General features: G+C 47.5%; 1 protein-coding gene across 2 annotated transcripts in view; it reads right to left on the bottom strand.

Annotated features, from left to right (window-relative positions):
* The window catches only part of SSBP4 (single stranded DNA binding protein 4), a 469,492-nt gene that overhangs the window by 126,423 nt on the left and 323,111 nt on the right, over positions 1-19,958 (bottom strand). The gene's annotated exons all lie outside the window — the stretch shown is intronic.

Genomic DNA, 19,958 nt, shown 5'->3' with positions numbered 1-19,958 from the left:
AGACACACCATGAGCCCTACTGTGACATCAGTGACATCAGTGGGTGAGACACACCACAAGCCCTACTGTGACATCATTCCTGGATACAATCTATTGTGGCATGATCAGTGGGTGAGACACACCATGAGCCCTACTGTGACATCAGTGACATCAGTGGGTGAGACACACCACGAGCCCTACGGTGACATCAGTGGGTGAGACATGCCACAAGCCCTACGGTGACATCAGTGGGTGAGACATGCCACAAGCCCTACGGTGACATCAGTGGGTGAGACACGCCACAAGCCCTACTGTGACATCAGTGGGTGAGACACACCACAAGCCCTACTGTGACATCATTCCTGGATACAATCTATTGTGGCATGATCAGTGGGTGAGACACACCATGAGCCTTACTGTGACATCAGTGGGTGAGACACACCACGAGCCCTACTGTGACATCAGTGACATCAGTGGGTGAGACACACCACGAGCCCTACGGTGACATCAGTGGGTGAGACATGCCACAAGCCCTACGGTGACATCAGTGGGTGAGACATGCCACAAGCCCTACGGTGACATCAGTGGGTGAGACACGCCACAAGCCCTACTGTGACATCAGTGGGTGAGACACACCACAAGCCCTACTGTGACATCATTCCTGGATACAATCTATTGTGGCATGATCAGTGGGTGAGACACACCATGAGCCTTACTGTGACATCAGTGGGTGAGACACACCACGAGCCCTACTGTGACATCAGTGACATCAGTGGGTGAGACACACCATGAGCCCTACTGTGACATCAGTGACATCAGTGGGTGAGACACACCATGAGCCCTACTGTGACATCAGTGGGTGAGACACACCATGAGCCCTACTGTGACATCAGTGGGTGAGACACACCATGAGCCCTACTGTGACATCAGTGGGTGAGACATGCCACAAGCCCTACGGTGACATCAGTGGGTGAGACACGCCACAAGCCCTACTGTGACATCAGTGGGTGAGACACACCACAAGCCCTACTGTGACATCATTCCTGGATACAATCTATTGTGGCATGATCAGTGGGTGAGACACGCCATGAGCCCTACTGTGACATCATTCCTGGATACAATCTATTGTGGCATGATCAGTGGGTGAGACACGCCATGAGCCCTACTGTGACATCATTCCTGGATACAATCTATTGTGGCATGATCAGTGGGTGAGACACGCCATGAGCCCTACTGTGACATCAGTGGGTGAGACATGCCACAAGCCCTACGGTGACATCAGTGGGTGAGACACGCCACGAGCCCTACTGTGACATCAGTGGGTGAGACACACCACAAGCCCTACTGTGACATCATTCCTGGATACAATCTATTGTGGCATGATCAGTGGGTGAGACACACCATGAGCCCTACTGTGACATCAGTGACATCAGTGGGTGAGACACACCACAAGCCCTACTGTGACATCATTCCTGGATACAATCTATTGTGGCATGATCAGTGGGTGAGACACACCATGAGCCCTACTGTGACATCAGTGACATCAGTGGGTGAGACACACCACGAGCCCTACGGTGACATCAGTGGGTGAGACATGCCACAAGCCCTACGGTGACATCAGTGGGTGAGACATGCCACAAGCCCTACGGTGACATCAGTGGGTGAGACACGCCACAAGCCCTACTGTGACATCAGTGGGTGAGACACCCCACAAGCCCTACTGTGACATCATTCCTGGATACAATCTATTGTGGCATGATCAGTGGGTGAGACACACCATGAGCCTTACTGTGACATCAGTGGGTGAGACACACCACGAGCCCTACTGTGACATCAGTGACATCAGTGGGTGAGACACACCACGAGCCCTACGGTGACATCAGTGGGTGAGACATGCCACAAGCCCTACGGTGACATCAGTGGGTGAGACATGCCACAAGCCCTACGGTGACATCAGTGGGTGAGACACGCCACAAGCCCTACTGTGACATCAGTGGGTGAGACACACCACAAGCCCTACTGTGACATCATTCCTGGATACAATCTATTGTGGCATGATCAGTGGGTGAGACACACCATGAGCCTTACTGTGACATCAGTGGGTGAGACACACCACGAGCCCTACTGTGACATCAGTGACATCAGTGGGTGAGACACACCACGAGCCCTACGGTGACATCAGTGACATCAGTGGGTGAGACACACCATGAGCCCTACTGTGACATCAGTGGGTGAGACACACCATGAGCCCTACTGTGACATCAGTGGGTGAGACACACCATGAGCCCTACTGTGACATCAGTGGGTGAGACATGCCACAAGCCCTACGGTGACATCATTCCTGGATACAATCTATTGTGGCATGATCAGTGGGTGAGACACACCATGAGCCCTACTGTGACATCAGTGACATCAGTGGGTGAGACACACCACGAGCCCTACGGTGACATCAGTGGGTGAGACATGCCACAAGCCCTACGGTGACATCAGTGGGTGAGACATGCCACAAGCCCTACGGTGACATCAGTGGGTGAGACACGCCACAAGCCCTACTGTGACATCAGTGGGTGAGACACACCACAAGCCCTACTGTGACATCATTCCTGGATACAATCTATTGTGGCATGATCAGTGGGTGAGACACACCATGAGCCTTACTGTGACATCAGTGGGTGAGACACACCACGAGCCCTACTGTGACATCAGTGACATCAGTGGGTGAGACACACCATGAGCCCTACTGTGACATCAGTGACATCAGTGGGTGAGACACACCACGAGCCCTACGGTGACATCAGTGGGTGAGACATGCCACAAGCCCTACGGTGACATCAGTGGGTGAGACACGCCACAAGCCCTACTGTGACATCAGTGGGTGAGACACACCACAAGCCCTACTGTGACATCATTCCTGGATACAATCTATTGTGGCATGATCAGTGGGTGAGACACACCATGAGCCCTACTGTGACATCAGTGACATCAGTGGGTGAGACACACCACGAGCCCTACGGTGACATCAGTGGGTGAGACATGCCACAAGCCCTACGGTGACATCAGTGGGTGAGACACGCCACAAGCCCTACTGTGACATCAGTGGGTGAGACACACCACAAGCCCTACTGTGACATCATTCCTGGATACAATCTATTGTGGCATGATCAGTGGGTGAGACACACCATGAGCCTTACTGTGACATCAGTGGGTGAGACACACCACGAGCCCTACTGTGACATCAGTGACATCAGTGGGTGAGACACACCACGAGCCCTACGGTGACATCAGTGGGTGAGACATGCCACAAGCCCTACGGTGACATCAGTGGGTGAGACATGCCACAAGCCCTACGGTGACATCAGTGGGTGAGACACGCCACAAGCCCTACTGTGACATCAGTGGGTGAGACACACCACAAGCCCTACTGTGACATCATTCCTGGATACAATCTATTGTGGCATGATCAGTGGGTGAGACACACCATGAGCCTTACTGTGACATCAGTGGGTGAGACACACCACGAGCCCTACTGTGACATCAGTGGGTGAGACACGCCATGAGCCCTACTGTGACATCAGTGGGTGAGACACGCCATGAGCCCTACTGTGACATCAGTGGGTGAGACACGCCACAAGCCCTACTGTGACATCAGTGGGTGAGACACGCCACAAGCCCTACTGTGACATCAGTGGGTGAGACACACCATGAGCCCTACTGTGACATCAGTGGGTGAGACACGCCACAAGCCCTACTGTGACATCAGTGGGTGAGACACACCATGAGCCCTACTGTGACATCAGTGGGTGAGACACACCATGAGCCCTACTATGACATCAGTGGGTGAGACACGCCACAAGCCCTACTGTGACATCATTCCTGGATACAATCTATTGTGGCATGATCAGTGGGTGAGACACACCATGAGCCTTACTGTGACATCAGTGGGTGAGACACACCACGAGCCCTACTGTGACATCAGTGGGTGAGACACGCCATGAGCCCTACTGTGACATCAGTGGGTGAGACACGCCATGAGCCCTACTGTGACATCAGTGGGTGAGACACGCCACAAGCCCTACTGTGACATCAGTGGGTGAGACACGCCACAAGCCCTACTGTGACATCAGTGGGTGAGACACACCATGAGCCCTACTGTGACATCAGTGGGTGAGACACGCCACAAGCCCTACTGTGACATCAGTGGGTGAGACACACCATGAGCCCTACTGTGACATCAGTGGGTGAGACACACCATGAGCCCTACTATGACATCAGTGGGTGAGACACGCCACAAGCCCTACTGTGACATCAGTGGGTGAGACACACCACAAGCCCTACTGTGACATCAGTGGGTGAGACACACCATGAACCCTACTGTGACATCAGTGGGTGAGACACACCATGAGCCCTACTGTGACATCAGTGGGTGAGACACGCCACAAGCCCTACTGTGACATCAGTGGGTGAGACACACCATGAGCCCTACTGTGACATCAGTGGGTGAGACACACCATGAGCCCTACTGTGACATCAGTGGGTGAGACACACCATGAGCCCTACTGTGACATCAGTGGGTGAGACACACCATGAGCCCTACTGTGACATCAGTGGGTGAGACACGCCACAAGCCCTACTGTGACATCAGTGGGTGAGACACACCACGAGCCCTACTGTGACATCAGTGGGTGAGACACACCATGAGCCCTACTGTGACATCAGTGGGTGAGACACACCATGAGCCCTACTGTGACATCAGTGGGTGAGACACGCCACAAGCCCTACTGTGACATCAGTGGGTGAGACACACCATGATCCCTACTGTGACATCAGTGGGTGAGACACACCATAAGCCCTACTGTGACATCATTCCTGGATACAATCTATTGTGGCATGATCAGTGGGTGAGACACGCCATGAGCCCTACTGTGACATCATTCCTGGATACAATCTATTGTGGCATGATCAGTGGGTGAGACACACCATGAGCCCTACTGTGACATCAGTGGGTGAGACACACCATAAGCCCTACTGTGACATCATTCCTGGATGCAATCTATTGTGGCATGATCAGTGGGTGACACGCCACGAGCCCTACTGTGACATCATTCCTGAATACAATCTATTGTGGCATGATCAGTGGGTGAGACACGCCATGAGCCCTACTGTGACATCATTCCTGGATACAATCTATTGTGGCATGATCAGTGGGTGAGACACGCCATGAGCCCTACTGTGACATCATTCCTGGATACAATCTATTGTGGCATGATCAGTGGGTGAGACACGCCATGAGCCCTACTGTGACATCAGTGGGTGAGACACGCCACGAGCCCTACTGTGACATCAGTGACATCAGTGGGTGAGACACGCCACAAGCCCTACGGTGACATCAGTGGGTGAGACACGCCACAAGCCCTACGGTGACATCATTCCTGGATGCAATCTATTGTGGCATGATCAGTGGGTGAGACACGCCATGAGCCTTACTGTGACATAATTCCTGGATACAATCTATTGTGGCATGATCAGTGGGTGAGACACGCCATGAGCCCTACTGTGACATAATTCCTGGATACAATCTATTGTGGCATGATCAGTGGGTGAGACACGCCATGAGCCCTACTGTGACATCGTTCCTGGATACAATCTATTGTGGCATGATCAGTGGGTGAGACACGCCATGAGCCCTACTGTGACATCATTCCTGGATACAATCTATTGTGGCATGATCAGAGGGTGAGACACGCCATTAGCCTTACTGTGACATCAGTGGGTGAGACACACACATCAGTGGGTGAGACACACCATGAGCCCTACTGTGACATCAGTGGGTGAGACACGCCACGAGCCCTACTGTGACATCATTCCTGGATACAATCTATTGTGGCATGATCAGTGGGTGAGACACGCCATGAGCCCTACTGTGACATCATTCCTGGATACAATCTATTGTGGCATGATCAGTGGGTGAGACTTCTGTGACATCATTCTCTGATTGCTATATAATGTGGTTCTTTCATTCCACTGGATCGACTGTGACATCATTCACTGGATTAGACCCAATGTGATATAATTGACTGAATTCAACATATTGTGACCATCGTGGTTAGAGGCGATCTACTGTGAGATCAGTCATTCACAGGATCAGACCTACAGTGACATATTGTTTGGGATGAACCCTTTTGTGACATCTTTCACTAGTTGAGACCTATTGTGACATCATTAACTGGATCCGACAAACTGACATCTTTCACTAATTGGGACCTACTATGACATCGTTCATTGGATGCGACCCGTGACATCTTTCACTAGTTGAGACCTACTGTGCGATCATTCACTGGATGCAACTCGTGGCATCTTACAGTAATTGAGACCTTCTATGATATCATTCATTGATGCGACCTGTGACATCTTTCACAAGTTGAGACCTACTGTGACATCATTCACTGGATGTGACCCGTGACATCGCTTACTGGATGAGACCTACTGTGACATCATTAACTGGATGCGACCCGTGGCATCATTCTCTAGTGGAGACCTACTGTGGCATCATTCACTGGATGCAACCCGCGGCATCTTTCACAAGTTCAAACCTACTGTCGCATCATTCACTGGATGCAACCCGTGGCATCTTTCACTAGTTGCGACCTACTGTGCCATCATTCACTGGATGCAACCCATGACATCTTTCACTAGTTGAGACCTACGGTGCCATCATTCACTGGATGCAACCCATGACATCTTTCACAAGATAAGACCTACTGTCGCATCATTTACTGGATGCAACCCGTGGCATCTTTCACTAGTTGAGACCTACTGTGCCATCATTCACTAGATGCACCCCACGGCATCTCTCAATAGTTGAGACCTACTGTGACATCGTTCACTGGATGCAACCTGACACATCTTTCACTAGTTGAGACCTACTGTGGCATCATTCACTGGATGCAACCTGTGGCATCTTTCACTAGTTGAGACCTACTGTGGCATCTTTCACTGGATGCAACCTGAAATCTTTCACTAGTTGAGACCTACTGTGGCATCATTCACTGGATGCAACCCATGGCATATTTTACTAGTTGATACCTACTGTACCATCATTCAGTGGATACAAGCCGTGACATCTCTCACAAGTTGAGACCTACTGTTATATCATTTACTGGTTGAGACCTATATTGACATTCACCGGATGAGACCTACAGTGACATCATTCACCTGACATTCCTTTTAAATCTCCCTGTGGAAACAATCAGGCAGAATGATGACTAGCCTCATCTTTCCACCTGTGAGGAAAAAGATATTTGCTGCTTGTCTTTTGCCTCCCTATACTAGGTGCAAAGGTCCTCTATACAGTCACCACCCAAGCTTCACTAGGGGCGGATACTGAGGACAGCCACGCCTACTGCCTGAAGGTGGGAGTATGATCAGATGTTTTACTTCTGCAAAAATGAAAGAAAGGATCAGCAACGGTTAGTTGGCCCTACAAGAGACCAGCCCCAGGTCTGTAATGAAGAGTGTGCAACATGCAGGGCTGACCAATATACTTTCTCGTGTTATTTTACGGATGAGTTGAGTGATCTGGACTTTGTACTTACTCATATGTTTTTTTACAGGTGGGTTGACCAATGTGGATGCTGTACTTACTCACATGTTATTTTACGGGCGGGTTGACCAATGTGGACTCTGTACTTACTCACATGTTATTTTACGGGTGGGTTGACCAGTGAGGACTCTGTACTTACTCATATGTTTTTTTACGGGTGGGTTGACCAATGTGGACTCTGTACTTACTCATATGTTAGTTTAAGGGTGGGATGACCAATGTAGACTCTGTACTTACTCACATGATATTTTACGGGTGGGTTGACCAATGTGGACTATGTACTTACTCGCATGTTATTTTATGGGTGGGTTGACCAATGTGGACTCTGTAACTTACTCATATGCTGTTTTGCGGGTGTGCTTTCACCAATGTTGTACACTACCTACGGGTGGGTTCTTCCACCAGCGGGCAGCTTTGCATCTGTTATGAAAGGCACAAAGAGGTATAGGCCCTTCCATGCTAAGGATGTTACAATTAGATTGGACCCGAGTCTGTTGGAGGTTTCAGAAGACCCTGATCACCATGTCAACGAGGTGGTATTGGGTGGTTCTGGAGCTGGGGCACAAGGGTGGCTTTACTTGGGAGACTGATCATTCTTGGGTGACTTATGGACACAAAAACCCAAAACGACGACAACTGGCACTTGGGTTCTCACCATTAGTGAACCGGTGTTGAATCAACACATTTTGAACGTCACTGTGTCCTAAAAGCCCAGAGGTCCTTGTTCCTTCACCAATACATGATGGTCTACATTTGGTGGTCTCGTTAAAGCTGATGCCAATGTACGACTTATTACTCAGCGTGTAATATACGCACTAAGACGCAATACGTCTGTAGTCACAATCAGACCAAAGGAACATACTTCCCAGAGGGTGAGCAAGATTTCGGTGCATATAAATGATAATCCTTGGTTTTGTATTATTTTATTATTTCTCAAGCTAATAGGTCTAAGACAGAGAGAGGTGTGTGATGTAGGTCCAGATGGCCCGGACCCATGGCAGGTTTTCAGGATATTTATAGGATGACTTTACGCAGATTTACACACAACCTTAATGACACTAGTTGAAGTAATCAGTGGTTGTACTTAAAATCTGCCCTGGATCCTACCTCCATGAACATGCTCTGTATAACTTGTTCCAAGAGCTACTCGGGCAGAAATAACACCATACAATATTTTATAGTAAACCAAACTAAACCTTTGGTGCAAGAGAAACGTGCATTAATAGAGCCAATAGGTCTCACCTTTGGGATCTAATGACTTTCCAATTCCTTTTGGCAGTTATATACAGTGTCAGAACGCTGTGCAGCATTGTCAAATAATATTTATTTTTCAAAAAGTGCAACGGCGGTCGCGTCATTCCCCGGCTGCATTTTTGCATCAGAGCGAACGTTTCCATGAGCAGAATGGCGCAGGCTCCATTTGTAGCAATATTTTTTTTAATAATCCAAGATGGCAGGGTCACCTGGCTCAATATATAAAAATAGAAAGATTTTTTAGCATGAAAACGGAATTTCTTTTTCTTTAAAAGGAGCCCTGCAAGTATGGGGTGGGGGAAAACTGAGGAGATGGAAGGAGGGGGGTAAAGCAGCATACCGGCGACAAGGTAGGGACACACAAGCAGGAGATAACACTACAGAGGCACACGGGCAAGGGAGAGCAGCATGGACGTGGTGGGAGAAGCACACAGATGAGAAAGAGCATCACAGAACGGGGGAGGGGGGGAAGAAACACACAATGTAGACAGATGAAAAACACATGCACCTGTGGAGCGCCAAAGCAAAAAAAAAAATGAGAGAGAGCAGCGTGGGTGTAGAGAAAAACAGATGGACAAGAGAGAGCAACATGAAGCGCAATGCAGGGAGAAAAGCACACAATGGAGACAGCTGAAAAACACATGCACTTTTGAAAACTTTTTAAACAAAAGGAAAAAAAGTAGTTCCCTAAAAGTGAGCAGTTGAAGGACAAATCTAAAGAGGCTATGCTGCCGGGCAGGGACAAACACAAGCTGGGCAAGGGAAACCATTGAATAAGAAGCAAGCAAATGAGGGACAAGAAAGCCAACCAATAGTAAGCAATGGATGGGCTTCAAGCCCGCTGTATGATCTTGTTAACCATTACAAAAATGGGGTAACCCAAAAAGTCAAGGACCTGGGTGCAATGTAGTACAAAAAACAAAAAACAATGGTCCTAGACCTAAATTCAGAGATAGGCTATAAGTCCTTACTTAGTATTATCATTCAAATATTCTGGGCTATAAAGCATCAATTTCGGTAGCCCTCAATATTCAATATAACATTTGTCATAAAAACAAGACATGCAACCAAACAGCATCAAAAATTCCTATAGCATTTATTATTTTTATAATTTTCTTTTGACAAATCTTCAATCAAGGTTGCTCCAAGGGGAACGTGCAAAGAGTAAAGTGTTTGAATATGAAAAAGTGAAAGGAAAGAGAAAGTATTCAAGAGATTGTGACATAAAATACTTAAAAGACTTGAACACTGGACCGGTTGTCAATCACCGTCCAAATGAAATAACCCGGTCACGTTAATCAATTTGTACAACAGATGAATTAGACAATTACAAAGTGAATTGGAAACTAATTCCAATAAGGCACGTGAATAAATGAACGTATCCCAGGCTTTATGATATAGGGCGTCGACGTTTCGATCCGTCTTAGTGGCCTCAAGAGGAAATTTGGACCTTGGCCGTGCGGATCTTCATCAGGACTGAAGGGCAACCTAGATAGGTACTGGGCCTTGTCGAGTGCCCGCTAATCCTTGTAATTAAGGTATAACGGTGGACATCGTGTGGCTGGACTCCATTTGTGAGACGCCCCTAGGTAGAATTTAATTCAAAACTTAATGCGTGGTGTCACTCCACTAGAATTCTCGATTTATGTAAACACAGCCGGATTGAAGGCCAAACTGGTGCCGCTATTTTCCGGCGATCGTCCGTACCGCAAGGCGCTCGTGTTTAAGCTTAAACTCGACAAGGCCCAGTACCTATCTAGGTTGCCCTTCAGTCCTGATGAAGATCCGCACGGCCAAGGTCCAAATTTCCTCTTGAGGCCACTAAGACGGATCGAAACGTCGACGCCCTATATCATAAAGCCTGGGATACGTTCATTTATTCATGTGCCTTATTGGAATTAGTTTCCAATTCACTTTGTAATTGTCTAATTCATCTGTTGTACAAATTGATTAACGTGACCGGGTTATTTCATTTGGACGGTGATTGACAACCGGTCCAGTGTTCAAGTCTTTTAAGTATTTTATGTCACAATCTCTTGAATACTTTCTCTTTCCTTTCACTTTTTCATATTCAAACACTTTACTCTTTGCACGTTCCCCTTGGAGCAACCTTGATTGAAGATTTGTCAAAAGAAAATTATAAAAATAATAAATGCTATAGGAATTTGTTATGCTGTTTGGTTGCATGTCTTGTTTTTATGACAAATGTTATATTGAGTATTGAGGGCTACCGAAATTGATGCTTTATAGCCCAGAATATTTGAATGATAATACTAAGTAAGGACTTATAGCCTATCTCTGAATTTAGGTCTAGGACCATTGTTTTTTGTATGATCTTGTTAAGCTGACTAGGACTTTTGCAACCAGACAGCTTGCACTGCCTGGCAGGCAAGACCTAAACAGTGGATCACTGTAGGCAGCGGGTTTATTATATGGTGCTCACTTATGTAAGTGTAGCAGCCTGCACTAATCCAGACAACTCTTATGGTGATTTTAGTGGTCTTGGAGAACCATAGAGAGCTCTCTAAGTGGTAGCTGTGGAGAGCAGCCTCCAGGCTTAGTCCGGAAGGAGTGTAAATCAACTTGTTTTACCAGTACTTAATCTTATCGTGTAGGTTAAGTGAAAAAGAACCACACAGTGTAGTTATAAAAATATGTATTTATTATAAACACTCACTAACACTTAGCAATATCTCCTACCCAGAGATATAACCACAATACACACAATACTTTGATAACAGAACACGTAAGTAGCACAAATACACAGTTGTCTCCAGGGGGAGACCAAACCATATTCTAAAATAGTGGAATGCAAACCACGACCTAAGTCAGACTGGACCCAGAAGATGCAGAAGAGCTGGGGACCCAAGGTACCACCCAAGGTAAGTACCCAGGAACCCCACGGAGACATTGGGCAGAGTGAGAACACCACAGCGTGCTTAATACAAGTCAATGGGTAAGTCGCTGTTGCAATTTTTAAGGAGAAGGACCCTTCCCAGAGGACCCTGAAGACACCCTGTGGAAGACGGAAGGTTGGAGAGTCACCCCATCCGTGGATACCTACACCAGGGAAGCTGGGTTGATTAGGTGCATAGTGACATCAGAAACCGCCGTAGACCACAATGGAGGACTTCAGTGAAGATGCCGCTGGCGCAAAAGGTGAAAGAATCTGGTGGAACCCAAAGGTGGATTTAAGATGAGAGATACCTGCAAGCAGAGGGGGCAGAGTCTATGTCACTAAGGAGTGACCAGGAGACACAGAAGACGAATGCCCACCGATGTTGGAGATGTAGGAGAGTTGACGGTGCCCTTAAAGTTGCAGCTGTGCAGACTAGGCGACGCTGTGGAAGACCAGTAGCCACTCACGAGCTGTCCCATGTCAGATGTCAAGAGCCAGTGGGCCAGTGTCCGGCAGGGGCACCAACAAGCATTGACAACATCAACAACCACCTGTGTTGTTGAACCTTTCGGAGTCCGTAGGAGCTCAGGAGCAGCAGACCGGTCAGCTTTGTTGCGGTGCCTGCAGATGCAGGGAGGGGACTCCTTCACTTCAAGGGAGATTCCTTCAGGTGTCTTGGATGTCCACAGGCCTGTAGAAGAACCTGTATGGAACACATGCACAGATGACCCAGAAGACTGACAGGATGATGAGACCAGGAGCAGCAGGAGTCTTCCCAGTTGCAGTCTCGGTTCCCAAAGCGAAGTCCAAAGTGCCCAGATGGTTGAAGATGAAGTGGTTTCAGATCTGAATCTTGTCTCACGACGAATCTAGGGAACCACTCACAGGTAAGCCCTTAAGTACCCTAAGGAAAGGGTTGGGCTGATTCAGGAGTCCCTCCACAGGAGGGGCTGGACAGTGGGGAGGTTACTCCCATGTCCTTTGTCCAGTTTTGCACCAGAGCAGGAGCCAACGGCTTCCTGAACTGGTTCCAACTGGAGTATGCAAGGAGGGCACCAAATGTGCCCTTCAAAGCAGTCTAGTAACACTGGCAAGCGCCCCCACCCTGTCCCAATACACTAAGCGCATGTGCATGGCGTTCTCTATAGTTTCCTCGAATCCAATGATTTGTTCCATCCATCGCAGTCCGGCTTCCGCCCTAATTTAAGTACGGAGACGGCACTTCTGGAAGTGTCAGAGATCATCAGGGAGACACTGGATTCTGGAGGAAGGGCCATGCTTGTCATGCTGGATTTGTCGGCGGCCTTTGACACCGTCCCCCATGAGGCGCTCCTCTCCAGGCTTTTTGACATCGGTCTGAGGGGGACGGTGTTCAATTGGTTTACATCTTTTCTCGAGGGCCGCCGACAAACGGTCTGGGCCTCCGACAAACGGTCTGGGCCTCCTCGAGCTCCGCCGAGATGCCGCCACTGGGAGTCGGTGTTCCACAGGGTTCTGTGTTGAGCCCGACTCTGTTCAACATCTTTATGACACCTTTGGCGGCACTGGTGGAGTCCTTCGGGGCCCAGATCATATCCTACGCGGATGATACTCAATTGCTCTTCACGTGTGGGAAAGATCAGGCGTTTGATGGAGAGAACATCCGGGGTTGCCTGGAGATAGTCTTTAGCTGGTTCCAGCGGAACAGCCTTAAAGCTAACTCCAATAAATCGGAGGTGCTGTTCTTCGGCTGCTCTCTTGACCCTGATTGGCAGGCCTGGTGGCCAATAGATAGGTGTCCCCCTGCCCAGGCATCGCTTGTGGCAAAAAATCTGGGAGTGAAGGTTGATAATAATCTGTCGCTGAGATCACATATTTTTGGCCTGGCGGGAACCTGCTTTGGTATACTCAAGATGCTCCGGAAGTTCCTGCCTCTGGTAACAGAAGAGCATAGAAAGATCACTGTGCAAGCCTTAATTGGCTCTAGGCTGGACTATGCGAACGTCCTCTATGTAGGTCTTCCGGACTACCTTGTTCAGCGGCTGCAGGTTGTGCAGAACTCCGCGGCCCGTGCTATTTTTGGTCTCCATAGGCGAGCGAGAGCTTCGGGTTTGGTGCGATCGCTTCACTGGCTGCCCATCTGGAAGCAGATTATGTTTAAAGCACTGACCTTGGCACATAAAGCGCTATTTGGTGCCGGAGCAAAGTACCTACAACGGAGATTGGCTTTCTACCGCCCAGCTAGATCATTGCGGTCGGAATCTTTGTTTTTGGCTGTGGTTCCTCGAGTGAGGAAGGCTCGCACTGGGGGACGCTCTTTTAGTTTGAGGGCCCCTCAGTTATGGAATTCCTTGCCTTTGGACCTACGGTCTTCCTCTAATCTCCTTCTGTTTAGGAAGAGCCTTAAGACTTGGCTTTTTAATCTTTAGGATGTTTCTTTTTCTTTTGTTCACTGTCTGTTTTATGATGTTATGTTTTTTACTGAGCTGCCCCGATAAAGCGCCGGGACACTCCTCTGGAGTAGCCGTGCGCTATAGAAATAAAATTTTAACATAACATAAGTCCTGTCTGGGAGGTGGTCACACCTCCCTGTGAAAGGAACCCCTATTGTTCTGCCTTCCTCTGCTCGAGCTAAGCTCAGCAGCAGGAGGGCAGAATTGTGTCTCTGGTCGGTAAGCAGCCATAGTTTGCTGTCCGGGTCTAGAAGACTGGTTCCGGGAGCACTGAGGGCCTCCCAGAGCAGCTTTACAGTGCATGGAATCATATCTCCAACACCGTTAACGGTTATGGGGTATGATTCCATCATGTTTGATACCAAACACGACAGGGTTGGTTACAGCCAGTTTAGAGTTAGCCATTGCTAAATGACAAATGGCCATTCTTTATATCGTAATGGCTGATAAACTTACAACCCGGGAGAATGGACTCGGAAGGTTGTAGGGCACCCTCACACTTAGTACCGAGGACCCTGCCTTCAGGATTGAAAAGCCTGCCTTAGGGGTGACTTATAGGTTTTACGTGCCCTGACCTCAGATATAAGGAAACGTATCTGTTGTGAGTGGTGCTAGCACTAGTTTACACAGGCTGCAATGGCAGGCCTGTAGTCTCAATGTGAGTGGTTTCACATGGGTGGCATAGTACATGCTTCAGCCCATTGGGGACCTCTGATGTACCTATGCCCTTGGTACCTTAGTACCATATACTAGGGACTTACAAGGTTACATCAGTAGTCAATCTGGGGGGTGTACCCAAGTACTCACCATGTCCAATTTAGGGAAGAAGCACAGAGAGTCCTGATTAGCAGGATCCCAGTCAGACTAGTCAGAAAAATATAATGACACCAACAAAAAGTGGGGCTGACCATGAAAGCAGATCCTACTTTCCTGCAATCAGCTTTTATAGATTTAGATAGTGCTCCCTCCACACATCCGCAACACGACATGTCAATTGTGTGTGGTTGAGTCTATTGTCTCTGCGAAGCGTCGGCTGCAGGGAGAGCCGCTGAGCTCCACTGGGTGTGACCCCAGTTACAGACAAACTGCTGGAGCTGGCTGGGAGGGGGATGCTGAGGGCTGCTGCTGCCTGTGAAGCTTGTCTGCAGTGCCCACGCTTGACTGCTTCACAAACAGGCCAGACCCTTGAGCCTGTGGGAGCACCAGCAGAGTACAAGGGGAGCCAGCTGGAGGCAGGGCACCAGGGCCAGGTGGGCCAAGTGTGTAGGGAAGGGGGGCTCAGGAGCAAATAGGAGCACGCTTGTGACCCAAAATCAGTATTTGAAGCAGCTGCCGAGGGCATGAAGCAGTGCTGGGAAGGGGCTTGGGTGCAAGCAATGCTTTTCATTGGTATCCCACTGGATTAAACCAGAGATACTATTGTACAGCAACTGGGCACCCTCTATCTGCTATTGAAACCCTACTGGTCAGGGGCGTAGCTTCAAGGGGGGTGTTACACCCCCGTAATAAATGTATTTTGTGGCAAATAGTTGGGTACAGCTGCTTTCAGTCAGGTATGGTGATGTGCCTGTCGGATTTCACCACAACCTTTTACAAACACACAGACAAAAACACACACACGCTCTCCCTCTCTGTTTTGAAAGTCTTCAAAGATGTTGGTTATTTTACAAAATATTGTGTTTACTCTCACTTAGTACCCCACCAATCCTACCTTTCCGTGTTCCTGTATATCCCTTTAGCCTGCCTCATATACCTTGCTTGTCTTGTAATGTATTTTAAAATGATTGTTGGAAAATCTGACACTCACCCCCCCAATCTTACTGACCAAGCTACACCTACCTGTACTTGAAATAACAAGTTTTTGCAAAGTGCCTGGCACAGCAGCGTTGCAGTTTTAGTTTTGCTGAGCCCTAAATACCGGTTCTTACCATTTTCGAATTCAGTGGTACTTGATTCACCACCCTTGGAAAGGCTGACAGCGTGAGCGAGCTTGTCACCATTGTGGTGAAGAGGTTGGTGGGCCCAGCCCTACCCTCCATGCAGCATACTGATTTTTTTCGATCTGTAAACAGACCTTCATGGCAAGTAGAAAGTCCTAGAAACTTGCCATAAACAGTACAGTCGTTTTTCAACCTCACTATTTTGACATTCATGCTTCCTTGGGAATTTTCTTTTCCAAGGGCTTAGTAAAGTTGGTCTTAATTCAAACAAGGAACATTGACCTCTTTCCCTGATTGGTTAGTAAAAGAGAGGCTTAATTTGGGTGAAAAGGGCTCCTAAGACCCCCAGTGAAATTTCAACTCACCCCTTTCGATATCTCCAACCCTGGAGTAAATTTGCACAGAGAAGAGCTACCAAATTCTTCATTTGTAGGCCCTTTCTAGATGAAGAGGGGGCTATATGAAGGCACGAAAGAACACTTTTTGTAGTTTGTGAGAAATCTGGTTATTGCCATGTAGTACTCACAAACTCCGGACCAAAACCCCAAAATTGCCCTGCAGTAGGCTTACATCTGTGTTTTAGGTACATAACTCACCCTCAAGGAATTATTTTAATTTCCAGCTTCTGCCCAAGAAGCTGAGGTTGTTGCAGATTACCAGAAGTACTCGCACTTGTAATAATTTACACATAGGGAAGCATACATTTGTTAAGTTCTGCAAGTGGAAATTTCACGTCATGTTCAATTTCTTTTTTGTTTCCTCGACCAATTTCGCCACCAATTTTGAGGGTGCTTTCTCCCCATGTCCACCTTCAAAACAGATCTACTGCAGCCCTGGATGGTTAAGATAGACATTTTCCTCCTACAAAGGGCTGGAAACTACATGCAAAAATTTGGTTAAACCCCCCAAATTGTAAGTTGCGTAAGTAATCACCAACTTATGCAGGTGGCCACTCCCGGCAACACCCAAAACCACACGCCTTTGGGCACATATCCCCACAGCAAAACTGGTATGTATCACTGTGACGTAATTTAGGAGTGTGAATTTACGTCTTTATTAAGTCTGAGAATTAAGCATGGGGATTTGACTGAGTAAATGTATTTGTGCACCTAAGTGAAACCGAGGTGTGCAGATACAAATGGAAGTTGGGACCAATGACTGCATCACATGCCACCATAACCTTACAGTTGGTCTCAGACCCTGCCGGCGGTGCGGTACCACTCTATTTTATTAATTCGCCGGGCTCTAGCTGCAGTGGTGGCTGGGTCTGATCCAGCCAGTGTCGGAGACTTGTGCACAACAAACCTATTCCTCAGTCAGGTGAGCAAGCTTCACACTCCTGGTTGCCACAGCAACCGCAGCCTTGGCTCCCTCTCCCGCGCCCATTAAAAACCCGGAGGCTGTCAATCATGCGCGGGCCCTAGAGGAGGCAGGAAGTAGAAGCCGCTTCAAGAAGCTGCGCATGTTACAAAAAAACATTAAAATTTGCATTATGGGAATGCGATTCAGAAGGGGGGGGGGGGAATTAACGGCCCCTGCCCCTCCTCCCAACACCCGCCAACCATTCCAAAGGAAATCATCTCTGAAGACATTTCGCTCCAGCGGAAGAAGATGAGTTGAGAAGACTGAAAATTATCCAAAAGGTATTCAAATGGTAGACTTATATTTTCAATCTGTTAGTTCTAAATTTATGACAGAAGCTTTGACCAGTCCCACGTTAGGACTGTGAGGCTTACTAACTAGTACCGAAATAATGTGCTACCGGCTACGATATTCGCAAGCGTTCCTCTCCATGCTGCCTTTTAATAGAGGTCAGGACCAGGGAAGAATTTCAATGTAAAATAAGAGTTTTCAGGACTCTGAAGAGAGATAGACTGTGCTGCTTGTTGATTATTAATATAGTCGCCCAAAGAGTTAAACCAGAACAACAACGAGGCTGCGGTTGGGATGCAACTTGCTGAAAGCCACTGATTAGTATAAAAAAACAAAAACGTGATTGAACGTGGTGGTTTAAAAGTTAACATGGCATGTGAGTCCTATGCTACATATTCAAATTAACAAAATACATTTTAACTTCCATGCAGTGCTCAATTTGCAAAAACATAAGTTCCAGGGCCCTTGCACCACCCGTTGCCCATACCAACGAGAATTCAGATTACTCCAGGGCCCCAAAGCGATATGGCTGGGGAGGCAGCTATTAGTAATTTTTTCTATATATTAAATTAATAATAAACTACTGCTCTGGTCATCTCTAAATTAGACGGAGAGCACCACCATGTGGTAGCTGCCATAAGAGCCAATGGTGACAATTAATTGCCGGTGCCGAGAACCAGAAACCACTGGCTCAAATCAAGCACTGGGTCCATGTGCCCTTCTACATCTCCACCTTTACATGGGCCACTTTCCTGGCCTCTTCCCCATTCCCACCTTTACTACTGCCTTCCCCCCACTGCTTAATTTGTTTAAAAAATAAGCAGTTGTCTAGAAACATTTTATTATGAGGTCACCACTCTAAGGAAAAAAGTACCAGGCTAGAAAGATTTTGGGCCATATGTAGGAAGCCTAATACCGGTCGGTAACGGCCGATTTTCGGTAAATATCCCGTTACCGACCGGTAATTAGGCTTTTGCTATGTAGGGGGCACATTTCAGGATTCGGTAACTTACCGAATCGGTAATTTTACCGATTCGGTAAAAAATACCGAATCCTGAAATGATATGTAGGTGACACTCAAATGAGTGATGTGTAGGGAAAATAATTCGGTATTTAGCACCAAATATATGTTGGTGCTAAATACCGAATACATAGCAAAAAGCAATATTTTGCTGGACTAACAGGGCATGTATGTGCGCCACATGTGCACACATGCAGGAATCAGGGGTGCAACAGGGTGTCACTGTGACACCCTGCCACCCTTGATTGTGCTCCCCCCATTACCGAATCGGTATTTACCGATTCGGTAATGGTAACTGGCTTCCCATTGATTCCTATGGGCCTCCTGGCACATAGGAATCAATGGGAAGGTATGCATCATTACCGAATCGGTAAATACCGATTCTAAATTACCGACCCATTCCAAATCGGTAAATATTACCGATAGATTACCTACATATCATTTACCGATTCATAAATACCGAATCGGTAAAATTAGTTATTTATGAAGCGGTAAATGTTAGGCTACCTACATATGGCCCTTTATCAGGTCTCAACCATTACTGCCCACTGCTGGCTCTGCCCACTCCTGTTTTAGGGATTTGTCCGTTTCTACTAGTCCTCTGCAAAGCACTAGAGAAATATGAATGTTTTACAGCAGTCCCCATCTAAGCAGGGATAGATTGATCCAGAGTTGTTCCATGTCATGTAGGATTAATTAGCTTTGCCAGTGCTCTTTTTCCCTTTGCATTCTGGTATTTGTGGTCCAGCATTCTATTCTAACATGACAGCTTCTATCGTTTTGATGGGGTATTAAATCATATAGCTCCTAAGCTACGTCAGACAGGAGGCAACCTTCATAGGAAGCAACAAACCTAATGAACAACAAATGCTAAACTAAGAGACCCACATTCTTTCAGACACCTGCTTTGCAACCTTCACCCTAGAATCAATAGCCCCCAAAAATCCGCTTTTGGCATTTAGTTCCTTTTAATAACATTGCCACTTTCGGTTCCAAACATGGTTTCCGTTCTACTTCTTCCTCTAAAGTTATGAGTAAAAATTCTGTCTCTGTGGAGCTCACTTCCAGACTACGCACACAAAAAAATCAGATATTAACAGTACTCCCGGGACCATATAAAACCTTGCATCTCTACTGAAGCTAAGCCTAAGCCCTACTGGTCAGAATAACACTGACTTTG

Source organism: Triturus cristatus, chromosome 12, assembly GCF_964204655.1.
Source record: "Triturus cristatus chromosome 12, aTriCri1.1, whole genome shotgun sequence".
In the NCBI taxonomy this organism is placed as follows: Eukaryota; Metazoa; Chordata; class Amphibia; order Caudata; family Salamandridae; genus Triturus; species Triturus cristatus.
Note: the sequence above shows the minus strand (reverse complement) of the source record. Positions and strands in the feature narration are given on the sequence as shown.